The sequence below is a fragment of the Triticum aestivum genome, chromosome 4D (genome assembly GCF_018294505.1).
Source record: "Triticum aestivum cultivar Chinese Spring chromosome 4D, IWGSC CS RefSeq v2.1, whole genome shotgun sequence".
Lineage (NCBI taxonomy): Eukaryota > Viridiplantae > Streptophyta > Magnoliopsida > Poales > Poaceae > Triticum > Triticum aestivum.
In genome coordinates, this window is record NC_057805.1 from 220,485,629 (window position 1) to 220,509,580 (window position 23,952).

Here is a 23,952-nt window from a genome sequence, read left to right on the forward strand (position 1 = left end):
TAGAATCTCGGGTGGACCGCATCAGCGATCTCCCAGACGCCGTCCTTGGGGAGATCATCTCGCTTCTCCCCACCAAGGATTGCTGCCGCACCCAAGTCCTCTCAATTCGGTGGCGCCCTCTATGGCGCGTCGTGCCCCTTAATCTCAATTGTCGTCAGCTATCTCTCTTCAATGATTTTGAAATCCCCAGAGCCATCATTTCCTCCCACCAGGGCTCCGTACAAAGCCTCTGCATCCCGTCATGATACCTGAGCAAGCATACTATGCCCTGCACGATGGACGCCTGGCTGAAATCCCCTGAATTCACAGAACTACAGTTGCTTGAGTTCTACTATTCCCCTGGAAATCACATACCACACACCGAACGCCATGTACTTGTGCCCTCAGCACTGATGTCCATCTCGCGGTTTTCCTCCTCTCTCCACACCGCCACCTTTGCGTTGTGCTACCTACTAGACAATCTGGTACTAAACCTTCGACTCCCATTTCTCAAGAAACTTTCACTTGTGTGGGTTCGTATATCGGAGGCCTCATTGCACAGCATCATCCACTCTAGTTGCCCTGCCCTGGAGTGCTTGGTGCTTGTTTTCACAGTTAGAATCGGTTGTCTCCAAATAAAGTCGCCTAACCTTGTAAGAATTGGAATTTCTTTTGACGGAAGGCAGCTCATCATCCAAGATGCCGCTTCACTTCAAAGGTTGATCCTTGATTCTAGTTATTCACCGTTGCAAATAACCGTTCTCTCTACGCCTAAACTGGAGACCTTGGGTGTATACATGATCTCTGTGCTCATTTCAATATGGTGTTTGGCTCCATAGTTTCAGGTACTTTATATTATCATCTACACTTGTAAGCATAAGCTGCATTTTAAATTTATGCGCATAAGTTATATATCATCTTGGAGTACACATTTTGTACTAATATTATGTTCGATGCTCAATGAAGAGTTTCTCCATGGATGGCCTATCAATGGTGCTGGATTCTGTCAAGATCTTATATATCCAAATGAATAGTTTTGATCTGAACAAGATTATTGGCTTGCTGCAATGCTTTCCATGTCTGGAGAAGTTGTATATAAAGGTGATAATTTCACGCACCCTGGAAGCCCGCGTATAGTGTACTAGAATTAACGGTTCAGCTGTTGCTCTTTCGACACTCTTTTTTAGACCTTAACTGTTTTCAATCTTCATGTCTATTTAGGCAACAGGACGGGGTAAGAAAGTTATAACCAATCGGTGGATTCGTAAGCATCGGGATTTTCTCACTTCTCATGAGATTCGATTGAAGACAATAACGCTAGAATGATATGTAGCCAACCGTGCAAACACTAGATTTGTCACATTCTTCTTGCTGAATGCGAGGTTACTATTGTCCATCAGGCTTAAGTTTATCAGCAGCATGGTTTTGACGGATGGGTATGTGGAAGAGCAAAAAATGAGTTTCAGGTGGGAAAAAGAGCTTCTGAACGTGTCGGGCTTCTATTTACAACATATTGTGGTCATAATCCAGTAAATTTTACGACCCAGGATGTTCATTCTATGGACCTGCCGATCCATTTGACTATGACTGCCAAAAACAGTGCTGGAGTTAGATGTTGTTGCCCTTTTCAACCTGGTATTTTTTGTAAACCTGATGAACAATTAACCCTCGTGCTTTTGTACAGTTTGTAAGCTGGAGTTAGATGTTCTTGCCCTTTTCAACTCGGCTGTGACTGTCATATTTTCTTTGAAACAAGGCAAATGGCTTGCCAGTCGTTTAATTTAGAGTGAAATATTATAGCAACTAACAAATCCCAACCAAGGGAAATAACATCACTCTCGCCGGCTGCCTAAGCTCACTGTGCATTACAGAAGCCAAGTGCTTAGCCCCCACCAGCACCCACAAACTTATTTTGAGCTAGCACATCAAATGGGTTGTAAATTTTCATAGGAAAGGTTGCATGACCGTAGCAGATTTGGATTCTGACATTTGGGACCCACGAGGAAATAGCCTATCCAAGGTGGTGTCGACTTACTAGCCAGTCAACAAACGATTCTGCCTACCAGCCGTTGGATTGACATCCAACATCTGTCGTGTATCTTCTATCTCTTGTCTTCTTCTTCCTCCAGCCACCCAAACCAAACAACCCCGCCGGCTCCGCCTACTCCCGCCTCCCATGGCAGGCTGCGCCTCCGCCGCCCTACCGTACGTACCCTCCGATGTTGGCCAGTCCCTCCCTCTATTCCCCCACACGTCCTGTTATTCTCCAGTGACGTCAGCCCCAACACGCACCCGCACCCGAACCAGACAACCCTCGTACTCCCCTCCGCCTGCAACTGGACCGGTGAAAGTGCAACTATCCCTGGGTGGTTTTGGTAATTCCTCACAATATATAGCTCATTGAGCTAATGCTATTTTAAGATAAATATTTCAGGAAAGCTCAATGATTGGCATGGCATGGATTGGAAAGTGGACCCCTCAAAATGCTAAGGATAAAAGATTGGCTCAAGCTCAAAGCACAAGACTCTACATTTTACTTTTAGTGATCCAAGATCACATTAAGTCCATAGGAAAAGCCAATACTATTAAAAGGGGGTGAGGTGTTGCTTAATGAGTTACTTGCTCAAAATGCTTAGTGATATGCTCCAAAAACCCTCAACTACTTTCTCATTTCCACATATGTCCCAAACCAAAAGTCAAACTTGGCCCCACCGAAACTTTCTATCCAGCGCCACCGAGTTCTCTTGACATAGCCACCGCCACAAACCCTAGTCACTTCGGTCTCACCGATAGGGATCTCGGTCTCACCGAGATGGGATTGCAATCTCTCTGTTTCCCTTCGTAACGTTTCGGTCCAACCGAGATGAGCGATTGGTCCCACCGAGATTGCAATGCAAACTCTCTGTTTCCCCTTTGTAACGTTTCGGTCTAACCGAGATGAGCGAATCGGTCCCACCGAGTTGGCCTGACCAACTCCCTGTTTGTCTATTACCAAAATCGGTCCCACCGAGTTTGTGTAATCGGTCTCACCGAGATTACGTTATGCCCTAACCCTAAAAACATCGGTCCCACCGAGTTGACATGTCGGTCCCACCAAAAATCCTAACATTCACATTCTGAACTAAGTCGGTCCGACCGAGTTTCATGATTCGGTCCCACCGAGTTTGGTAATTTGTGTGTAACGGATAGATTTCGTGTGGAGGCTATATATACCCCTCCATCCACTCTTCATTCATGGAGAGAGACATCAGAACATGCCTACACTTCCAACATACATTTTCTGAGAGAGAACCACCTACACTTGTGTTGAGGTCAAGATATTCCATTCCAACCACATAAATCTTGATCTCTAGCCTTCCCAAGTTGCTTTCCACTCAAATCATCTTTCCACCAAATCCAATCCTATGAGAGAGAGTTGAGTGTTGGGGAGACTATCATTTGAAGCACAAGAGCAAGGAGTTCATCATCAACACACCATCTATTACCTTTTGGAGAGTGGTGTCTCCTAGATTGGTTAGGTGTCACTTGGGAGCCTCCGTCAAGATTGTGGAGTTGAACCAAGGAGTTTGTACGGGCAAGGAGATCGCCTACTTCGTGAAGATCTACCCTAGTGAGGCAAGTCCTTCGTGGGCGATGGCCATGGTGGGATAGAAAAGGTTGCTTCTTCGCGGACCCTTCGTGGGTGGAGCCCTCCGTGGACTCGCACAACCGTTACCCTTCGTGGGTTGAAGTCTCCATCAACGTGGATGTACGATAGCACCACCTATCGGAACCACGGATAAAAAATCTCCGTGTCTACATTGTGTTTGCTCCCTCCAAACTCCTTCCTTTACCTTCACTAGTAAAATGCCCGTGTGTTGCCACGGGCTTTTGAAAAAAACATAAGGTACTACTCACTGAATTAATATTACCGAGAACAATGTCGTCTAAGCTAACTCACATCTTTTTTTGACAGTCGGCTAACACACATCATATTATCAAACACAATGATCTTAGAGCACATACAGCCGGTCCCCTCAAATCTGCGGACACGCCCGATCATTGACCGAACAGGAGAGAGAAGGAAAATGGCAACCCAACCCGACCCCTTATATCTTCCCCGGTCTAGGCTATCCGCAAACTCTCATATTGACACCAAACATGGGGAGTATATGAGGCTCATAGACGTGCATGGTCGATCCGCCATGTAGGATGTGGCCCACCATGGACTACCTTTTCTTTCTTTTGTTTCTCTCTCTTCATCTCCATCAAGCACATGCACGTCACCGGATATATAAGGGACAAAATGAGGAGTATGATTGCATGAACGAACAAATAGAGGCTCAAAACGGACACTGACTGGGCGCTTCCGTGGACTTTTAGGGTGCGCGGATTTTCTAAATCCGGCTATAGATGCTCCTATTGACAACTCAAACAGTCATGTTTTTTTAGTTGGAATGGGTTTTGTTTTATTCATTCATTTCAGCACGAGCCGAGACCAAAAACATCACGAATACGATCCGATATGTACCTGGCCCAAGTTTCACATAACTTATTCGCACAATCCTCTTTAGTTAGCCAAAGAGAAGCTCCATTAGTCAAGCATCTCACCCATGCCACCCTGAAACTCCTCTCTTGATCGCATGCACTCCTTTACCTCCTCAGCAATAGGCCATAGATTGATCTATCAATTTCCGAGCTTCTTAATTTAGCCACCACTGTTTTTGAGTCTGCTCCAAGATAAGCTTTGCCACGTCCAATTCACGTGCAAGCTGAGCTGCCCATCGTATACACCGGACGACATTCCATTATGGAAATATGGTAGAGAGGTGAACATCTACAAGGCTATAAATCAAAACGAACAAATCAACTATTCATAGATACCAAAGTTAAGAAGCTCGCAAAATGTTACTGCTATAAAACTGTATAGTGCTACCCATCTTCATGTTGTTCCCTCCGTTCGTTCAAATTGAAAATAAGTAGAAGAAAATGAAAAAGAAGAAAAAGAAAAAAAGATTACAAAATACTCCCTCCGTTCCTAAAGATAAGTCTTTTTGGAGATTTCACTATAGACTACATACAGAGCAAAATGAGCGAACATATACTCTAAAAGGCGTCTATATACATCCGAATCTAGTCTCTATAGTGAAATCTTTAAAAGGAATTATATTTAGGAACAGAGGTAGTACATGTCTCGTGCAGTCAGGAACTTCAGATTTTGAATAAGCTTATGCTTGTACTCATCTTCCAGTACTATATCATGAGCCAAAGTAACTAAACATCCTCCATCACCTCTTGCAAATCTCAGAACCTCCAATCCTTGATGCACTAAACTAACTTTCACCACAACCAGTTCTTTCCCTCATCGTCCCGCTCAAATGAAAAGGAGACTGAAAATAAAGCGATATGAGTACATCAAGGAATCAGATGAGGGCTATTGACAATCCATAAATCCCATGAGTCCTACTGGTGGTATACATGAATAACCAAATGCCATTTACAATTCTCCTGAAGGTGGGTAAATAGAATGTTTAACCAAAGCACATCTTACAACCACATATTAGAGGTTCGATATCTTTCAGGCCAATTGCAAAAAATGATGAACACTCTGACTACACTAAGAGAATGGATGCGACGTGATGTGAAACATATACTGACATTGCATCATGTAAAGGGTTAGTGGTGGTACAGATTATTTGTTGTTATTAGCAAATCCTTTTCGAGACCATGGATGACTAACATGATGTTGCAATCAATTTGTAATTAAAGAGACCAAGAGTTCTTTTTTTAACCAGAAAGTCCTTGCGCTGGAGTTCAAACAAACCCCTCAATAACATGACCAAATTTGTTTTGACTCTGTTTATCACATATCAAGTACGAACCAGCAAACATACAGACTTGTGAAGCTGATAAGAAATCATCAAAGTTATGTGAACTTGAAACTAAAAGTCCAACAGAGGAGCGAGGAACTAACCCTGTTATCATTTCTCTGAAGTCCGAACCTCGCCTAGTTCTTGGTCCAATGTGAGTATGCTTCAGAGAAAATGATTTCTTATGTAACATGCACTTTCACATCTGAAAGAGCTACAGAATATGCTGACAGACCGTGCACTTCATAAATCAAGCGGATAAAATTTATTTCTGTCATCAATATGGAAGATTAAACGTTAGTTCAAATTGAATAATACATCAGAATTGTCATTTCTGACTTTTCATCCATCACTGAATAAAAAAGGGTCAATGTCCACTGACCATGCAGATGTGCTGACCATGCAGATGTGCTGACCATGGGATATTTAGGCTGACGTAGATTGGAAATCAAAGCTACAAAATGACTAACGCGGCATTTGGATGTAGATATTGAGGCGCAGATTTCGACATTGGCATTTGGTTGCTCGAATATCGCTGTTTGGTTGTGCTTGACATTGAGTCATGGAATCGAGGCTCAATATCGAGTCGTTCCCTCTTTCACATGCACTCCCTCCCGACCAATTCGGAGGCCCTGACCTCGGTTTTCACTGATATTCGCCAATCGCTCCAGCCCACGACTCCTTCGCCCTCACCCCTTCGCTGCGCAGCCATCAAAACGGCACAGTACCCCGCTGCCCGCGTCGCCGCGAGCGTCACGGCGGTGCTGGACTGCGCCACTGACCCGAGCTCAAAGACTGCACGGTTTGGCTCCTGCTCCGGCCAAACCACCGCCACCTCATGAGGCTGGCAGCGACTACCCAGGTCTCTGCACCACCCCATCTAGCCCGGCGGCTGTTACCTTGGTCTCCGTGCCTCCCGCTCCCTTTAATGGCTGCTGGCTCGGGGCCGCTCCGGCAAGGCACAGCGGAAGCCCATCGCCGGTGTCTGTCGCTGTGTGCGTGGAGTCCGTCGTTGTGTGCCTGAGTCCGGTCCTGTGTGCGTTTTCTCTCTGTGCGCATCCCCTACTTTGATTGCAGGTGCACGAAGCTGAGTTGTTGCAAGCACGACCAATAGCTGTATTTATCTTCCATCCCTCACGAGCATGCTTCCCTTTTTCTGGTCAAAAGATACTTGTATGAAAGTTCATACTTGTACATGTGCAATTCAACGCTTGACCATCCAAACAAGATTTGGAATTGTTTTTTCTCTTGGATTCCATTAGCCAAATATATGAGCATCCAAACACTGGAATTGGCATTGAAACTCAATATCAATATCTTGGATATTTGGCATTGGAGCCAATTCAATGCCAAGCCCTTCAATGTCAACATCCAAACAGAGCGTAAGCAAGTTAGGGATACAACAGAAATACTCTAAAAAGCGATGAAAAAAATCTGAAGCAACTCACAACCCCATGAATTCGTATTCTCGGTGAGCAAGTGAGTGATGCTGCCACGGCAGGCTAGCACCAAGGGACAACGGTGGCAACCGCCTTCCCATCCAGTGAAGTGTCGAACCCGGAATCTTCAGCTCCTCCTCAACCCTTAGAAATGCTTCTCAGTGAAGTGCATAAAATGATGTATAGAATGATAAAAATATCAATTAATAATAGACGTCAAGAGCATCAATTTTGCAAAGCTGATACGCTCAAACTTTCTAAGGATTGAAATCTACAAATATTCCTTCAAGTCAAATAAACCGGTATATTAAATTTTCTCATGGATAGTTATGTAATCTGCATTAGAGTAAATAATTTTCTATGTTGAGCTTCCAAATCATCTCCTATATTGAAAGCCTGGGCAGTGCAACGTTAAAATGGAATAGCCTATGAGATACTCCCTCCATCCCAAAATAAATGCCTTGCCATTTAACCGAACTTCTCTAAACCTTGTACTTGTTATCTATGTTCACTAATTGCCTCATCAGTTGTATTGTATCCTTCCAGAAAATAATAAAACTTTGGCGTGGTCAAATGTATGAATAGAAAAGGCCTGCACAAGAGGACACCATATTAAAAAAGAAATAATATGTGATACCAACAATCTGTTACATCTAAGAATAAATATTATATCTTGCCTAAGAATACAATAACTGCAGGTTACCCATACATGCTGCCCCTCATTTTATAAATTTCTTTTTGCTGCCCCTCAATTATTTATACAAGTAAAATAACCATAAGGTACACACCAATGGAAAAAGAATACAAAATCAGATATTCTAAACTAAAGAGAGGAGACAATTTCTTTATAATTTCGAGGTAGATCATATTATATGTAATTTTCTAACTGAACAGATCTTCAAAAATAATGGTAATGATTTGAAGAGTAAAAATATGGAACAATAGATTTTATTTAATTTAGGTACCACTGAGGAATCAAAAGAATTTTTAGAGCACTCTACTGTGAATAACCAAGCATGATGTCTGATAACAAATAATGGGCCGAGCTGCATTTCAGGCCCTTGTCTACCAAGTAGAAAAACCATGGAAAAGCACATAAATATATATAATAGGAATAGTAATCAGATGCTCAAAAACTATAACCTGAACATATCAGTGCTTAAACCAAATTATCTATACACAACCATAGAAACTAAAAGAACCATCTAACAGAACCATGGAAGGCTTAGGTTGCATGTCCTCAACTGAAATGGGTGAGTTCTGGGCATCCTTCTAAGCTACTCTGTTTAACATAGCTCATTAGCTCATGATCAATACTTCATGCATTTACCAAGCCTGCTAATGCTTTTTTGAAGTTGACGTCCCTATTTAAAATTCAAATATCAATTTGCACCAATAAAATATTTCTTGAAGAGTAGGTGCACACGACAAACTGTAGACACGAAATATTCATTGCATGAAGCAAAAGTAGATGAGCTACCTGTAGATGCAAGGAAATAATGACAAACCGCAACCAGTTCTCCTATCAGTATGTAACTATGTGCCATTAATCTCAATATACCTCACTCTTGGGCGAAGTCAAGATCCATTCTAGATCAGCGCAAGAAGCTTCAATACTACACCTTCCATAAAATACAGGAACTTGTCCATATTTTACTGTGTCTCCCAATAGCAGCAACATCATAATCTTCTGCCGCTTGCTCCCTTCTTCTAGTTTCAGCAAGAAAAAATTATTCAGTAAACTGAAATTGAAAAAGTTTTGGGAAGTAGGTCGGCTCGGTGTGAAGCAATGGTTTTAGGTAACTGTCTCTGGTTCAAACTTTGCCAATGGGTGTGTATCGTCAACCATATTTCTACCTTCCAGTAAGCACGAAAGATAATTATTCCAAAACTACCTAAGTGAACATCGTTGTCTGCATATATCGAGAAATAAAGATAAATTCCTATAACTACTGGCTTGTTCCTGCAGGATAAAGAAAATGTTTTTTTCCGGTATTTTACCTTGGCAGACATCAAGGGCATTCAGTGATCAACACCATTCTTAAATATGTCTCCACCGAAGTAATCATCGCATGCCCTGTTGGTAAAACATGAAAAATTCTTATTTATCTGAATTCTCATAGTTCTGCTGTTCCAGATTTAAATACACAAATTTGATGACAAAGCATATTGGAGAGCAGGAAACAACTATAAGTTTCTGAAGTTAGAAAAAAATCAGTGCTTAAATGGCATATAGGCTTCAGGTCAGATCATTTTTTTTACAAAATTATCCTGTCGTGCTCACGCAATATTATGCATCTAATCCTAGGCATTTAAGTAACCAAATTACTGTGAATAATCTGTGGACACATATTTATCTATTCTGAGCCAACTTCTTTGGATTCCTAACTTGTATAGCTGAATCAAACTCACTGAATCAAGTGGATGCTATGAGCTGCAAGGCTAAAGAGAATATGTTACAACTATTCGTACTACAGTCAAAAAAATTGCACACATGATAAATTTTTACATTCACCGGTGAGGAAAGGACATCAAAAGCTGCTACTATATACTGGGTTAAGTGGACGGAACAAAAATCACAAATCTATACCAAAATAATTTGTATATATCCATAAAACAAAATCCATTGCAAGAAGATGCTACGTACATGCCTTGACCTACAGCAGCAGCAGTAGCCAAACACCAACAGAGAGCACCTTCAATGAGCAGACTAAGCAGCGTGTGGCGAGGGGAAGTGGCACCACTTGACCACCATACAACACTCATCATCAGGTCAATGTCCACACTACCCAAGCCTCAAACTCTAGGTTCATCTCTTTTGTCAATCTGTTGAGTTGAATTGATGCTCTTGGTTAGTGAGAGACAAGATCCATGGAGGTAGACTGGGTACAGGGGTTAGAACTTGGTCTCGAACTTGGTGTCGGGACGATGTGGGCGCAGCCAGGGCGTAAACCATCAACAACCATATTCCTTGTGCTGAAAACATAGTCATGTACCCTTGTAAATACAATCATAATAAACCTGCTCTAATGTCGGTCACTACCCGTCTCAATTCCCCTAACTCGAGGTTGCAACTTGCAACTTCAAGAATCATTCTAATAAAATCATACCACGAGTGTTTTGCCATCAGGGGCGATGTCCCTCTCATGGAAGCACCACCTGTCAACTCCAAGCTTCTTCATGAACTCGAATTGAGATATCACCGAAATAGAAATCGAAGCATAAGTTGTTGATTCCAGCCATGGACCTAAGACACAAGATCAGGTAATTCCCATACTTCTTCTCTTAGCCATGGCCAGGGAATTTGTGCCATCCTCCCAAGGCCAGTTCTTTGTAGGTGCACCAAAAGGATCTCCTCCAGTACCCCGAAACATATGCAAGAATGCCACACTGAACCGCAACCTAACCTGCAGCACAAAACAAATATATAATCCTAGTGTAGCACATAATGTACAAGTAAATTAAAAGGATATATACCAAAAAGGCATAGTTATGCAAATCATACTTACATTTTCTTTACAAGAATCACTTCCTCCGCGTTATACCACTTGTAAGAAAGCATCCTCTTCCTAGTTGGACCATGCAGTACATTTTTTGAAGGACAAATGTTAAACTGGAAGGAACCTTTTAACAACAATTAATCTGTTAGTTCAAGTTCAATGGCCTCACCTCATAGTTGATCTTGGTAAAGCCCGGGAAGAACTCGCCCTCCCAATCATTTGAAGAGGCATTGCCGCACTTGGCGTCGATGTCAGCTCAGCAGGTTACCTGTGCGGCAATCTGCAAGGAGCAACCAAATCAGAACCATGATCGTGTTAAGTTCATAGATCAAATCATGGGCATCATTCAGAGCAGAAAAATACCACAAAGTTAGCAATCCCCCACTCACTGCAGCAGACAGACCACAAAGAAGGAAAAATAAGAAGTTGGGCCAGAACACCTGCATCACGAAATCGGTCACCAAGAACATCAGACACTGCTCACTGGATCGATGGGCTCCGGGTGTTGTCTCTCCTCTACCTGGTCTCCCGTCGTCCTCTGGATTCTGCTCCACCATCTCGATCGTCTCCCTTGGCGCCGAATTCTGCACACCTCCCATCCTTCTCCTCCTCCCATGTGCTCCAGAGTACCCAATCTGCACGTGATTTAGACAGACTAAAAATTAGGTTCACCTTCTTGCGACAAACTAAAAATTACAGTACATAGTTCATCATCCAGATGGTTCAGAGACATAGTAAAAATAAAAATACAACAATGAATACTTGTGTTGAATCTGGAGGTTGAGAGAGGGGGTGGAGGAGGGAGTCGGATCTGGGGGTTGAGACAGGGGGTGGCCATGAGTCACCTGCACAAACGGAGGCAGCCATGAGTCATCCCCAACGCTGCATCGTCCGTCCATGCACTGAACATAGGGAGCAGCGTCTCCATGGCCTTCCTTGTTGTGCACAAGCAGAGATGAGTCGGGCCTGCACACAACAGCACGCACGCACACATCAAATCGAGAAGAAGAAGAAGAGAAGGGGATGCACTCACGCATCAAATGCTGTTCTTGGAGGGGATCCTGCTGGCTTGACCTGCCGTTGGAAGGAGGGGCTAGGGTTTCGGGCGGCGGTTGAGGTCGGACGCGGTGGCTAGGTCCTCTGCTCCTCGCTGCAGGCCAACCATGGTGGCGCGCGAAACGGGGCTCCTCTGCAGCGACCGGAGATGAGACGAGATGGGGGAGGAAGAATGCGGGCGCGGGCTATGGAGTGAGGGAGAAGGTGGGGGCGGGGTCGGCACCGGGAGTGAGGGAGGAGATGGGGGCGGGCGGCGTCGGGATCGGGGAGGAGATGGGGGCGGGCGGCGCCGGGAGCCAAGGAGGAGGTTGGGGGTTGGAGGCATCGATCGTAGGGTTTTTTGGCACGGTTTTTTTTCGCGGGTGGGTTGTGAGTTAACAGAGGTGGGAGGATGATGAAAAAACCAGCGAAAATAAACCGCGCAGACTATTCACCAACTGCTTCATTAGGAGTAGAGATATGCAATTGTTTTACATTTCGCTGCTATACTCTTAGAATTGCATGTGTAAGTTGATTACTTGATTTGTGCTAAGTTGCTAAAATCTGCCAAGAACTAAAATTGGGAAAAGGCTAGATTTTTATTTGGTCAAGTAGTCTAATCACCCCCCTCCTCTAGACATACTTTAGATCCTACAAGTGGTATTAGAGCTTTGGTCTCCATTTGCTTTGATTTCCATAGCTTTTGGTGATCATAGCCTTGGTTTCACAACCTAGGAGAGTATGGCGTCTAGCGAGGGAAATTGCCACCGTAGAGGTCCTTACTTTGATGGTACTAATTTTGCTAGTTGGAAGCATAAGATGAAAATGCATATTCTTGGACATAACCCCGCCGTTTGGGCTATTGTGTGTATTGGCTCGCAAGGTGAATTCTTTGATGGGAGAGAACCGAACCGTGAAGCTACTGCGGAGGAGTTGAAGATGCTGCAATACAATGCTCAAGCTTGTGATATTCTCTTCAAAGGATTGTGCCCCGAAGAATTCAACAAAATCAGCCGTCTTGAGAATGCAAAGGAAATTTGGGATACTTTGATTGATATGCACGATGGTACCGACTCCGTCAAGGAATCCAAATTGGATGTGCTTCAAAGTCAACTTGACAAGTGCAAAATGAAGGATGGTGAAGGTGTCGCTGAAATGTACTCTAGGCTTGCTCTCATCACAAATGAGATTGACGGCTTAGGAAGTGAAGAGATGACCGATAGATTCGTCATCAAGAAGATCCTAAGAGCCTTGGATGGAAAATATGATACCGTGTGCACATTGATCCAAATGATGCCCAATTACAAAGATCTCAAGCCAATGGAAGTTATTGGAAGAATTGTCACTCACGAGATGTCACTTACGGATAAGGAAGAGCTCCACAACAAGTCAAGTGGTGCTTACAAAGCCTCATGTGAAGCTCCCACATCATCAAGTGAGAAGCAAACCTTCAATGAAGAATTGAGCGTAATGGTGAAGAACTTCAACAAATTCTACAAGAGTAGAAGCAAGGAAAGAAGCTCCAAGTCAAGGTCCTACAATGACAGGAGATCTTCAAGTCGTGAACAAAATTGCTACAATTGTGGAAGACCCGGACACTACTCCAATGAGTGTACGACTCCCTACAAAAGAAGAGAAGATTCTCCCAAAAGAAGGAGTAGGAGAGAAGAATCACCGCCAAGAGAGAGAAGGAGTAGATATGATCGTTATGAACGAAGACCCTCTCGGAGAAGCAAGGATTCGGAGAGGAAGGAAAAATCATCAAAGAGCTACACAAAAAGAAGACATCAAGCTCATGTTGGTGAATGGGTATCCGGCTCCGACTCCGACCATCACTCAAAAAGAAGTTATCACTCCAACTCCGAATATACTCAAGATGAAGGTGTTGCCGGTCTAGCTCTTGTGTGAACCAACTCCTATGACATATTTGACTCACCAAATGAACGAATTGGAAGATGCTTCATGGCTAAAGATCCAAAGGTGTCACACCCCGAGTATGTTGATTTTAATAGTGATGAAGATGATTTGCTAGGAGATGATGATTTATTTGTTGACAACTCTAGTTATGAGAACTATGATGAACTTGCTATTAATCATGATAATCAAGATAAAACGAATGACGATGATAAGAAGGAGATTGAGCGTCTAACTAAAGAACTAAACACTCTTAAGTTAGCTCATGAAACTACCTTGGAAGATCATCGAGAACTTTTAAAGACTCATGAGAAGCTACGCTTTGAAAAGCTCAACCTTGAGCAAGAGCATGAGTTCTTAAAAGCAATCAATGATGATCTTCGCAAGAAAAGTTCTTCTTACATTGCCAAGCGTTTACTCTTGTGTACTTACATGCCACAAGTTAAATCTAGCAACAAGAACAAGAAAGATTCTTCCTCTAGTAGTAACAACAATCATGATAGATCCAGTGTTGTTGCTTCTAGTAGTTCTCTTGATTCCACTAATGATTCTCTTAGCCAAGTTACACTTGAGCAAGAAAATAGCTTATTGAAGGGAATTATAGAGAAAGGTGCTTAGAAGAGTCTTGCCGGAAGTAAGCAATTTGAGGAAATTGTACTCGAGCAAGGAAGACACTGGAAGAATCAAGGTGTTGGTTTTGAACGAAAGTTCAATGCCAATGGAGTTGAGTGGGAAGAAGACCAATACCCCAAGACGAAGTTTGTTCCTCAATAAGAGAAGTATGATCCTACTTATTTCCAAGGAACACAAGCTCAAGATGATCTTCCACCACAAGACCACAAGCTAAAAGGCAAGGACAAGCTTCAAGAGGAGATTGATGCCTTTGAAGAAGCACCTGAGGCCTTGGTCAAGTGGGTTCCCAAGACTACATCAAGTTCCACTTCATCACATACGACTACAACTCCAAGGATTCCCATCAAGATGGTGTGGATCCCGAAGAAGAAGAACTAGAGAGTTCTTGAGGGTGACTCCGCCAACATTCTTCACTCTTATCATTTTGGCAAGGACAAGTGCAAACAACTTCCATATCTTGCACTAGTTCAAGGAGTCACAAACCCTCTTGTTGGTAAGACAAGGGACAAGGTAACCTAATGCATTCATGGACATCATCTCATGTGAATATCACTCTATGTCTATGGATATCCTTGTTTGTTCCTTGTGGGACTAACCCATGTAGGTATTGAAAGTGCAACTCACTCCAAAGGATTGCTCCGAATGATCTACATCAACATTGAGCACCCACATCTTCAACACCTACATGAAGTGATCATCGACAAAACCCAAGGTTAGTTCATCCCTCTTAGGGGGGATATCACATCTAGCGGGAGCTTTACTCTAATCAATTGAGCTAAAGCAACTCTAATGATGTGAGCACAACAATGCTTTATGTAAAAGTGGCAACCCCACTTGTGCTTAAACGATGAGTATGACCTATGATCAAATGTTCTCATTTGACTCCTAAGTAAATATACTCGTATATAGATGACCTAGTCATCGCCAAATTGCTTGATAGATGCTAGAGTGTTTGTGCATGCTTTGTCACATATTTCATTTGTCATTTTATTGTGTGAGCATGTTGGATGCATATTTTACTCATTCGAGGACATCCATTTGTTGCTTTGATTGTTTGGCTCTTTCTCTTTTTGCCAAATGGATGGACAAGAATGCCTAAGAACTCCCTCTAGCTATCTATGCTTTTCTCGTCTCAAACTTTATTCATGCTACATCACAAAGTTTGATCAAGTCAGATTTGAACCACTCTGTGTGAGGAGCACTTGGAGTCCCCGGTTCGTCATAGAATTAAACTTCCAAAACCTCTTTGTGCATTTCGGTATGACCGAGTTATCCATTTCGGTCACACCGAATTCACTAAGTTGATCTAGGGTTTCAATCCCAGTGCAACCGATTTGAACTTTTCAGTCACACCGAGTTGCAGTAACCGCTTGCGATTCTGCATCTCAGTGTCACCGAGTTGTTCCACTCGGTCACACCGACAGGGTTGGGATATATATATCCACAGGTGAGATTTTGGAAATTTCTTCAAAACCCCTCAACCCGCGCGTATCCTGCTCTGCCGCCTCGGGTCTCCGGATCGTCTTATCACTGCCAGCAACCTCCCGCCGCTGGTTTCCATCACCGTCAACAGAATTCTGCCCCTCCGTTGCTGTCGTAGCGAACTCCGCCGAACTAGGGTATGAGTTCCATCCTTTGTGCTATTCTTTTACCTCTGATTCGTAGCACATTGTTCTGCCATGATCATCACCACGTATGCAAACACTCTATCCACTGAAAGCATTCCTTAGGTTAGGTTTGATTTGAAAATTTGGGGTTAGGTCTCTACAGAACTCATCTCGGACCGACCGAGTTGTAGAAATTGGTCTCACCAATTTGGCTTAGGCCATTGCACTTGCACTTTCGGTCTGACCAAAAACTGCAAATCGGTGTGACCGAGTTCGATTCTCTGTGAAACCCTAGCAGTCTCGGTGCCACCAAACTGTGACTCGGTCTGACCGAGTTCACTAGTTTAGGTTCCAAAAGCTGCTTCGGTATCACTGAGTTTACAAATCGGTAGATCCGAAATGCTTTCTGTGAAGAACTAGAACTAAGTTTTTAAGTCATCTGTTTTGCAAAACCTCTGCACTTTGTGATGCTTATCCACTCTACCTCATCTATATCTATTCACAGGGTCTGCTGTTAGTAAGTTTGCAGAGATGTCTGATCAGAGTGACAGTCAGAACAGGTCAGAGGAACAGGTGCAGATGAGTGAGGGTTTAGATCCCTCAAGCACTTCTGATGATGGCAGCAGGAGCACTCCAAGCAACTTGCCAAAGGCAGCCACAAGATCTAGGAAGAAGAGAACCTCAGGATCCAAGGATGAGGATTATGTTGCCACTGAGGAGGAAGTAAGCTCCAAAAAGAAGGTGCTAAAGAAGGAATATGGCACAGCTGCTGCAACTAAGCCAGGAATGAAAACAAAGGCTCCAGCAAGAAGAATTCCTATGTCTAAGGCCAGAGCCTCTACTCAAGAGACAATGAAGTTCACACTCGAACCCAAAGAAGGTGGAGAAGGCAAGAAGAGGAAAGAAAGGGTCAAGAAGACTATTGCCAGAGTCATTGGCAAGCCCTCCATGATGAGAGATCCCTCTGAAGAAGAGGAAGAGGATGCTGCACCAGCACCAAAGTCACAAAAGCTTATGGGAGATGCTATAAAGTCAGGGGTTGCTCCATCAAAGCCCAAAACTGCTCCCAAAGCACCAACTCAAGCTCAAATCTGCTCCAAAGAGAAGCACCAGAAACATTCCAGCTGAACAAAAGAACAAGGCCCCAGTGCCTGAGGTTGCTGATGAAGAAGATGATGAAGCCCTGGTGCTCAGAAAGTTGAAGCCCAAAATTCCAGGCCACAATGATGCTCATCCAGTAGCTGAAGATATGCACATCAGAAAGGATGCTGCACTGAGATTGTGGAGGCAGTCTGATCCTTATGCTGTGAGGAGAAGGACAGCAGTTGACTACAGATTTCATACCAAAGAGCAACAGGACTTTTATGAGACAATTTTGCTTGACAAGAAGCCCATTGTATGTGACATGAGATGGGTTGATTGGGAATACATCAAGGAAAATGAAGATCACTATCCAGGAGTACATGACAGCTTCAAAGCATGTGGGGTTGACAAATTTGTTGCTCAGAAGCTCACAAAATGGAATGATGAGCTGATCATGCAGTTTTACTCCACTGCTCACTTTTACCCAGATGGAAGGATAGTATGGATGTCTGAGGGTACAAGGTACCAATCCACAGTTGAGGAGTGGGCCAAGCTAATAAATGCCCCTGAAGAACATGAAGATGACTTGGATGTGTATGCCACCAAGAAGAAATACCACAACTCTATGGCAAACATGTACAAGGAGATCCCAGATAAGGCTTTGGAGACTCATAAGCTTGGATCTGTACACTATCTGTTGTCTGGTCTGCCTACCATCAACTGGATCCTAAGGCACACATTGCTACCCAAGTCAGGAGATCACAAGATGATCAGAGGGCATTCTATCAATCTGCTCCAGCTTTTTTATGTCCCTCAGAAGTTCAAGGTTATGAGTTTGATTGTAGAAACAATCAAGAGGACTGCAGCTAACCAGAAGAGAAGCTGTGGGTATGCTCCACACATTCAGGAGCTCATCAACTCAAAGATGGGCACAAACACTTATTTGTTGGACAAGGAGCACTTACCCTTATATCCTGAATTTGAGGACAACACTGTTGTGATGAATGAGGAGGAACCATCATCAGTTCAAGCAAAGGAGAAGAGAGCCAAAGCAAAGGCTGAGAAAGCTGCCAAGATGCCAAGTGTTGAAGAGGCATCTCAAGTTTTCCAGAAGAGCAAGCAAGATCAACTTGCATATCTGATCCAGTCGACACTGAGGATTGAGAAGGGCTTGGCCACCCTGACTCAAAACCAGGAGAGCTTGGAGAGGATCATAGAAACCAAATTTTATGATCTTGATCTGAAGGTAACAGAGATCCAAATAGCAGTTGAGCGGCTTCAGGAGGAAGCAGAAGAGAAGAGAGGCAAGGCAACTACTGAGGCATTTGAGCGAGTGCCTAGAGGACAGAGATCTGCTGTAGTGCTAGTGAGAGATTCTAGAGCTACAGCATCAGCACCAGCAGCTACAGCTCCAGTGCCACCTCCAGCAGCCACTCCACCAGCTCCAACCACGTCAACAGATGCCTTCGTCCTTGGAGTTCTCTCTACACCACCTCCCAAATACCAAGCCTGAGAGACGCATAGCACTATGCATATTTGAACTTTTTGGTAACTTGTTGCCAAAGGGGGAGAAATATGTATAGATCATAGGCTTCGAGAGAGTGTTTTGCTTTCTTGCTTTTGGTTGAACTTTTTGATTGTGTGCTTGTGTGAGATACTTTTTGTACTTGTGAGATACTTGTATGATCATGTGGTTAATCATTTGCTACCTTAATGCTTGTTTGGATGCTACTATCTTTTATATCTCATATATGATCATTCACTTGCTTGGTGATGAGTGCATGCTTTTACTTTCTATCATTTTGAGTGCTCCACCATGATGTATGTGACATGGAAGAGTAACCCATGATCCTAATCAATTGTGCATTTGCATTCAAAAGCAAATCTCAAATAATGCACAAATTTAGGGGGAGATCTTGCTTATCACATACTTCTCAAAGCGACGATGTTTTTCGATCTTATGATTATTTGTCGAAGCTTTGATCAATATGTTGTCATCAATTACCAAAAAGGGGGAGATTGAAAGTGCAACTATCCCTGGGTGGTTTTGGTAATTCCTAACAATATATAGCTCATTGAGCTAATGCTATTTTAAGATAAATATTTCAGGAAAGCTCAATGATTGGCATGGCATGGATTGGAAAGTGGACCCCTCAAAATGCTAAGGACAAAATATTGGCTCAAGCTCAAAGCACAAGACTCTACATTTTACTTTTAGTGATCCAAGATCACATTGAGTCCATAGGAAAAGCCAATACTATTAAAAGGGGGTGAGGTGTTGCTTAATGAGTTACTTGCTCAAAATGCTTAGTGATATGCTCCAAAAACCCTCAACTACTTTCTCATTTCCACATATGTCCCAAACCAAAAGTCAAACTCAGCCCCACCGAAACTTCCTATCCGGCGCCACCGAGTTCTCTTGACATAGCCACTGCCACAAACCCTAGTCACTTCGGTCTCACCGATAGGGATCTCGGTCTCACCGAGACGGGATTGCAATCTCTCTGTTTCCCTTCGTAACGTTTCGGTCCAACCGAGATGAGCGATCGGTCCCACCGAGATTGCAATGCAAACTCTCTGTTTCCCCTTCGTAACATTTCGGTCTAACTGAGATGAGCGAATCGGTCCCACCGAGTTTGCCTGACCAACTCTCTGTTTGTCTATTACCAAATTTGGTCCCACCGAGTTTGTGTAATCGGTCTTACCGAGATTACGTTATGCCCTAACCCTAATGACATCGGTCCCACCAAAAATCCTAACGTTCACATTCTGAACTAAGTCGGTCCGACCGAGTTTCATGATTCGGTCCCACCGAGTTTGGTAATTTGTGTGTAACGGTTATATTTTGTGTGGAGGCTATATATACCCCTCCACCCACTCTTCATTCGTGGAGAGAGCCATCAGAACATGCCTACACTTCCAACATACATTTTCTGAGAGAGAACCACCTACACTTGTGTTGAGGTCAAGATATTTCATTCCAACCACATAAATCTTGATCTCTAGCCTTCCCCAAGTTGCTTTCCACTCAAATCATCTTTCCACCAAATCCAATCCTATGAGAGAGAGTTGAGTGTTGGGGAGACTATCATTTGAAGCAAAAGAGCAAGGAGTTCATCATCAACACACCATCTATTACCTTTTGGAGAGTGGTGTCTCCTAGATTGGTTAGGTGTCACTTGGGAGCCTCCGTCAAGATTGTGGAGTTGAACCAAGGAGTTTGTACAGGCAAGGAGATCGCCTACTTCGTGAAGATCTACCCTAGTGAGGCAAGTCCTTCGTGGGCGATGGCCATGGTGGGATAGATAAGGTTGCTTCTTTGTGGACCCTTCGTGGGTGGAGCCCTCTGTGGACTCGCGCAACCGTTACCCTTCGTGGGTCGAAGTCTCCATCAACGTGGATGTACGATAGCACTACCTATCGGAACCACGGATAAAAAATCTCCGTGTCTACATTGCGTTTGCTCCCTCCAAACTCCTCCATTTACCTTCATATGCAATTGTTTTACATTCCGTTGCTATACTCTTAGAATTGCATGTGTAGGTTGATTACTTGATTTGTGCTAAGTTGCTAAAATCTGCCAAGAACTAAAATTGGGAAAAGGCTAGATTTTTATTTGGTCAAGTAGTCTAATCACCCCCCTCTAGACATACTTTTGATCCTACAACCGGCGCATCTTCCATGGTCCTGTTCGTTCCGTCCGAGGCCTCGCCGTCGTCCTCCGCCTTGCGGCCTTGGTTCGCTCGCCGTGCGCAGTGCGCCGCCCTCTTGCGTTGTCAACGTCGTCAACAACCGAGAGGAACAAGGAGATGACTGTACGTGGAGAGGATGACAGTAGGGACCCACCAGCATCATGGCAGTATGCAAGCAAGTGCCTCTATATTACAAGCCCAAAAATATGGTTCCTCCTAATGGTTGGACATCTGGGGCTCACGCCATTGTCAACGTAGTCAATAAACGAGAGAATTACACTACGAGCGGCTGACACCAGGGACCCAGCAGGTCGTGCAGTTTTTTTAGGAACAAGCAGTTGTTATTTATACTAGTTTTAGTGACGGATCAGGGTAACAATGGGGCTGTGCGGGGGCTGTGGCCCGTCTAGCCAGGGTTTTATTTATGTTTACCACATCATGAGCCCAGTTGTGTTTTTTTCTTGCTGAAAATAGCTAGCCCAGTTCTATTTTTTTTAAGAAATACCCAAACAAGGTCTACTTGCTTTATCAGCCCTGCTGGGCTACAAATCTTTCAAGACGAGGAGAGTTTCATTCGGTTTGCCCAGAAATGGGTTGTACATTTTTTAAACACATCAAACCGGGAATTAGTTTCAAAAAATTTTCATTACAGGATTTTAAATTTCATTGATTTTTATGCGTGGACAATTATTTGGATTTTATATTTATATAAATTATTTTTCAAAATAGTTTGAATTTGAATCGATATTTCGGGATTAAAAACAGTTGACCGCACCGAAATATGCAAAATTATGTATACTTTTTAACTGTGGCCACAATATGGGGTGTAATGCTAACAAAAAGAAGATTGGCTCCAAAAAAATTCTTAAGAATTAGCAAATGGGTTGTACATTATTAGAAATAATGGCAGATGGGATGTATGCTGTTTTCCACAGATTTGAGGTTGACTTGTGCGCCTACTATAGGTTGACGCGTATGCTTTCCTAAAAAAAGGTTGACGCACAAGCAACGCCATGTCAACTTAGTCAACACACGAGAGCAGTGACTGTTGGATGTCCATCCAACGGCTGTCGTGCTTCTTCAATCTCTGCTCTTCCTGCTCCAGCCACTCAAACAAGCGCCGGCGGGACAGACTGCTCCCTCCTCCCGCGGCCGGCTATGCTGCCGCGCAGGCCTCACCGCCCCACCGTACTCCCATCGCTGGCCTAGCCATCCCTCTACTCACCCACACCTGCTGTTATTCTCTGGGGACGGCAGACGAACCAGTAAACCCTCGTACTCCTCCGCGTGGGAAACAACTGCCGAGTCTTCCCTCGCTCCATGTCATTCCCTTCCTAGGCCTCGCCGTCGTCCACCGCCCTGGTGCTCTCGGCGCGGCCTGGTCAACGTGGTAAATGAACGACATCCATCGGAAGTGGACTGTACGTGGAGAGGCTGACAGCTGGGTCCACGGCCGCACGCAAGGAAATGCCTCCTTATTACGCGCAAAATAATGATTCCTCCACCTGACAGCTAGGACCCATGGGAAGGGCTTCTGTATTTCGCGAAAAAACGTTCCCCAAAGCTTCTTCAACTTAGTCAATATGAATGATTCTAGCTCCAGTGACCATACGATGTCCATCCAACGGCCATGGTGCTTCTTCAACCTCTGGTCTTCTTGCTCCAGCCGCCCAAAGCAGCGCCGGTCGTGCCGCCTGCTCCTGCCTCCCGTGGCCGGCTATGCTGCCGTGGAGGCCTCACCTGTAACACCCCGGATGTTACTTTCCATTATCGTAACTCCAACTCTTGCCATTTTCGGCTATGTGATATGTTATTTCCTTCATGGTTGGGTTTTGTCTTTTGTTTTGCATTTTGTTCATGTCATGCATCTCATCTCATAGCATCATGCGCATTGCATCTCCATGTTTTCATAAAGCTTGCATCCGCTCGTAGTTGCCGCTCCTCGCTTCCCTCCGTTGCGTTCGTTGACCCTTTCGAGACCAACCGTGTTTTCGGTTCCCTCTTGTCAAACCACCTAACCTCTCGCAGACCCCCTCGCTTGCTCGTCCGAAACCTCCCCGAACTCGATCCGGGCGGTCGTGACCAGTGCGTCCGGATCATCTCCAAACATCCCTAAAATATCTTCGGTTCTTTGTTAGACTCCCTTAAGCTATTTATTCTCGACCGCCCGATTATGATCAGACGGACCGATTAGCCTCTGACCAAAATCCTCATGCTATATAAACAGATGAAGCCCTAGCCCCTAGCTGTCTCATCCACCCTTTCCCTTCGTGCCGCCGCCAGCCAACCAACCTCCCCCTTTCTTCCTCGGGATCCTCCCAGATCCATCCCCGACCAGCCTCCACCTTCCTTGGGTTCGTGCCCGATCCAAAATCCTCATCGTTTTCTCCACCCAACCAACCACCGCACCACCGCCCGCTCCTCCCGTCGCTCGAACCCTCCAGCTGAGCGCCTCCTCCTCACCTCGTCTTCCTCAGGCCGGCCACCAGCAGCAGCTTCAGGCCAGCCCCGCCGCCAAGTCCCTCGCGCGATCCCCTGCCTCGTCCTTGCGCTGCCTCCAGGAACCAACCGAGGAAAGAGCCTCGCGCTCGTGTGCGAGCACGCACATGAGCTTCTGCGCCCGCGCCTCGATCCTGCCGCCTCTCCCTCAACCGGACGTCGGCACCGGTGACCAGCACCCCTAGGCCGGCCTCGCCTCCCTTCTCCTCCTGTCCCCTTCCTCCCTTGGTTCCTCTTCTCTTTCTCACTCTAGTATCTCCCGCCCTCTCTGTTCTTCGCAGGAGTATGCCATGGAAGCTGCAAGGAGCTCCAGCCCGCCGGCCACCATCTCCAGTCAGATCCGCCTGGTCCCGGCCATCTTCGTCGACCGTCGGCCATCCCTGCCCGCCTTGCGCGTCGCTGTCGTCGCCTTCGTACCGCAGTCCAAGCGCCGCTCCATGCCGCGCTGCCTCCTTCTGTCGGGAGCAGACAGAGGAAGCTGCCCCTGCCCGTTGACTTCCCACGCCGGCATGTGCGCAAGGGCCGCAAGGCTAGGGGCGCCCAGCTCCTTCCGCTTACCCAGCCAACCAAGGGCCAGCATCGCCATGGCCGCCGGCCTCTGTTTTCCCGTTGTGAGCAACTTCCTCCATAACCGAAGCTTCGATCTTTTCCTAGATCCGTTCTGGAATGTAGAGGTTATTTAGAGTTGTCACTATGTTCCACCGCAAGCATATCAGCTAGCC

General features: G+C 44.8%; 1 pseudogene; it reads right to left on the reverse strand.

Moving 5' to 3' along the window:
* Positions 1-5,246: 5,246 nt before the first annotated feature.
* LOC123096836 (uncharacterized) lies at positions 5,247-23,558 on the reverse strand (annotated as a pseudogene).
* Between the last annotated feature and the right edge of the window lie 394 nt (positions 23,559-23,952).